The sequence below is a fragment of the Gossypium raimondii genome, chromosome 13 (assembly GCF_025698545.1).
Source record: "Gossypium raimondii isolate GPD5lz chromosome 13, ASM2569854v1, whole genome shotgun sequence".
Taxonomy (NCBI): Eukaryota; Viridiplantae; Streptophyta; class Magnoliopsida; order Malvales; family Malvaceae; genus Gossypium; species Gossypium raimondii.
Window position 1 is genome coordinate 31,914,712 of NC_068577.1, and position 4,681 is coordinate 31,919,392.

A 4,681-nucleotide genomic window follows, 5' to 3' on the forward strand; every position below is an offset into this window, starting at 1 on the left:
AAATAAATAAAAATTAAATGAAATATGAAATAAACTATTTTTATGAGTAAATAAATAAATAAATAAATAAAAACAATTAAACCGACTAGGGACTGAATTGAAAACAGACGCAAAATCTGGGGCTCGCAAATAAATAAAAGAGGTTGCCAAAGGACTGAAATGAAACACGCTCAAAGCACAAAGGACTTCCAGGGAAATATTCCCCAGTCCCGAAACGTGGCGTTTCGAGCAAGGGACTGCATGTGGTTTGAGGACCAAATCGAATCAGAAGCAAAATTCCCCGCCCAAAATCAGAAAAACCAAAAAGGATTAGATCACGCCATGCTGTAAAATCTGAGGGACCAATCGCGCAAAAAGCCTATTCACCGCGAACACGCGGATCCTGTGGACTGCTGGGTCGGGTCACGGGTCAGAAGTCCAAAACGACGTCGTTTTGGCCTCTGAACCCTAAGTCCAAATACGACGTCGTTTTTATACTTTATTTAAACCCTTTTTTTTAAAAAATTTCTTTTTTCAGTTTTCAGAGAAAAAAACTTCGAAAGCACACCCCTTTTCTCTCAATCTTCGTCCTTCCGACAATCGGCCATCTCGCAGTCGTTCACTCGTTTGCCGCACCGTCATGGAATCCGACGGCCGACGAAGCGCGATGAAGGGATTTTAAAGCCCGATTCCAGGCGACCTAGGAGGTTGGGCTTTCGAGCCCCAAAGGGACCGAGACAGAGGCCCACAATCCCCCTCCGAATCTGATCTCGAATCGGAGACCCGCCTTCCGACGGTGGTCTCAGGGCGTTCGATAAACTCTTTCTTCTTCCTTTTTCTTTATTGAGTTTTTTTAAAAAAACGATTCTTTAAAAAAATAATAAAATAAAATAAAATAAATAAATAAACAAATGAATCTAAAAAAAAAAGAACAACAACCTTTTTTAATCTTTTATTTCTGATGTTTGTGAATCTGTTTACAGTGTTTGTGTTGGATTTTTATATCCCGATTTACAGAAAATAGAAAATAATAAAAAAATGCTCCCCTTATTCTGTTATATCCTTATTCGCTGCTGTTTCCGCGTGTTTTTTGCAGGTATTCGGCCAACCTGGAGGTACGGAGGTGGCCGTACGGAGGCGTGTGTGGCTGGGAGGCGTGGTGGTGCACGTGCGAGGAAGAGCAAAGGGGTTTCCCTGCTGCGGCGCTGGGAAGGGCTACTGCTAGGGTTTTCTGATTTTGGTCTTTAGGGCTTAGGTGATTTGGGCCAGAGGTATCCGGGCTACCTAATTCGGGTTTGGTATTGGGCTGTATGTAATGTATTTGGGGTCTGGGTAATGGGTTTAAGCTACTATTGTAATTGGGTTATGGTATTGGGCTGTATGAATTTGGCCCATTGTAATTGCCCATTGTAATTGGACTTTATTGACATTGGACTTTTAATAATTTTATTTGGTTTTTATTGTCTATGTTGGGCCGGGCAATATTGGGCCATTACACAGTCAATATGAGCTGCCATTTTCCCTCCAATGCAAATGCGATACAATCATTTTTTAATTCGTTCATTCACTTAATCATTAATACTTTCAACATTCTATTCTGTTGCCAAACAACATCATTCACAATTATATCCAACAGTCAATAACTCAATCATTTAGGCTTATGAGACGTTCATTCGACATTTAAAACGTTGATAGAGATTAAGTCTTTCATGAATCAAACAATCAATCAATAGCAATTAAAATCATAAATTCATTCATGCATATATTGAATCATTCTAAATTTAGTCCAGGACATAATTGCATAATCTAGTTCTCTAGATGCAATTAAAACCTAATCAGGGTCTGAATTGCATAAAATAATTATAGACAAGGCAAAACTACAAATTTTAAGTTTCAAAGACCACATGGTCGTGTGACCAACCTCTGTGTGAAGCCCCAAGCCATGTGTGATGCAAAGGGGTGAAGGTGCAGGAGCCACACGACCGTGTGTCTAGGCTATGTGCGAGGCTTCAAGTTGTGTGCGATGGATCCGCACAGTCGTGAACAATACGAAGGGGTGAGGTGCATGAGCCACACGGCTGTGTGTCTAGGCCATGTGATCAATGTGGATGCAGCGGAAAATAGTGGGACATGGCCGTTTAAACCACACGAGCAAGCCACACGCCTGTGTGGTAGGCCGTGTGTGACTGGGCAGTTTTAAATTTTGACCCGATTTTTCGTAAAAGAACACACACCTGACTTTCCTGTAACCTCAAGTGACTACCCCACGTTCAAGTTTGATCCAAACACCTACAAGGGTCTTTCAATTGACAAAATTGAAGAATCAAAAACGTATTTTTAATATTTGTGGAGGTTTTTGGCAAAAACATTAAAGATTTTTAGTTGGATTGAAAGATTTATCAAATGGCGATGTCTTCTAGAGTTGAAAAGTCCTAGTTGGCAGAGGAAGAAGTACTTACCGATCTTGATACAAATTCAACGATCTAACGACACAAGTTTTAACAATTTGAGGAAGAAAATTTGATGAGGACTGGATTGAATTTTCAAAACTTTAAAGAATATTTTTCAACAAAACATTAGAGCTTAGAAGAATTTTGAAGTAGAGAATTTTGAGAGAAAAATAAGGTATAAATAGAGAGAGTTAGGGTTTCAATTTGATAAAATAACAAATAGAGAATTTTAGTAGAATTAGGGAAGGACTTAGAGAGTTGAGTTGAAGAAGAACCATAGCCCGTTCGGCTAAAAATCTTCAAAAAATAGGTAAGAGTGGTGTGGATAGAATCTAGGATGTAAGGGAAGTTTAGGAAAGCCTTCACCATTGGGCTAGTGCCCACATTCATGCTCAAAACACACACAAATAAATTCATAAACCATGTTACCTAGGTTCTATATGTGCAAAAAAAATTAAAGAGATAAAATCAAATTGATAAGACTTGAACCTAAGTTCTCAAGACTTCCTACTAGGCTTCTAACCAATAATGCTAATTTTTAATTCTTAAAAGTGGTAAGAATTCTAACCCCTAATTTTTGGGATGTTACAACTCTCCCATCCTTTAAAAAAATTTTGTCCCCAAAACTTTTTTCCTATTGGTTTACTAATCACTTAGTCACAGAATCAATTATTCAGCCACCATGCTTCCACTGCGCTATATATATATTATTATTTATTTTAACAAACTTTATAAACGATCGAATCCTAAAATTTACTAAGGTAAAATACCTGTGTCATCGTCGGGCTTATCACTATTTTCTTGTCCTCTAACAACATAAGCTAAGGCAGGCTGTCTAGCCTCGGTTCGGTTTGCACCGGTAACAACATTATTATCATTCCAGTTTTAACCAATAATGCTAATTTTTTAATTCCTAAAAATTCTAAGAATTCTAACCCCTAACTCTTTGGATGTTACATTATCACTATATATAAAGGCATTAACAAAGCATATTCATTCAAGTAACATTTAGAGAATGATGGAAAAATAAACTTTTAGCATTATTCAAAAGGTTTGTTTTAATCACACAAAATTGGTAGGAAGTATGGATATACAAAATGTTTATTTTTAAACATTATACAAATATAATTTTATATATTTTAATTATATTTAATAATAATTACTTAGATTAATTATATAAAATTAAAATAATTAAATGCATATATTTATGTTGACATAAAAATTAATAAAATTAAAAAAAATTAAATCGAGCTCAACACGGACATATATTTTAAGTGAGCATAAGTTTTTGCCAAAAATCATTTTTTCAACTTAATATTTTAATCCAATTTGTTTTAAAATAACAATAAGTCCATTTGATCCATATATAAAATCAACTTATTAGTACCAACAAAAAAGTCAACTTATTAGTTACAACAGAGTTGTCTACTTAAATTGTTGGACGTTTCTTGTGCACTTAAAATTTTAAAATAATACATAAATATGGTACAGACAAATTTATAAAAAGATTCAGTTTGAAATATTCTCATTAACTCAACCCTATCATTCTCATTATATCTCAAATAACTCCAGCAAAAAAGTAAAGCTTTTGTATGGCGGCCATGAAGTGCATAAATATTGAAATAATTTGACTAAGGGTGGATTTAGATGGGCGGTGTGTTTATCTGCGGTTAGTGTAAAAACAGCGGTGGCGGTGAGATTAGATACTGTAGCGATACTGTAACATGAGACAAAAAGTAAGCTAAACGTACCGCACTGCACCGCACCGCACCGCACCCAATCGCCCATCCAAACTCACCCTAAGTCGTTTGGTAGGTATCAGTTGTTGTCGGTCTTCAAATGTAATTTTTTGGCTCAGGAAATGATTATAAATAATTCTAAATATTTTATTAAAAAATTAATTAAGGGTTTAATACATATTTAACCCTTAAATTAACAATTTTTTTTTCTAATTGATACTTAGGATTTTTTTTATCCATGATTTGTATCAAAATAATTTTCGCATCAACTAGTTTAATACTTTTTTTGTAACAGCATTAAGTTTTAGACATGTGACACTATGAATTTGTGACATGGAACAATGATAATGTTATGATAACATTTGGAAATTGTAAAAACTAAAAACTAAAAAAATATTTAAAAAATATAAAAATATAAAAACTTTTAAAAAGATATAAAATATAAAAATTAAGATATATATAATTAAAAAAATTTATAATTTCACCTAAATTAATCTAAATATTAGTTTCATT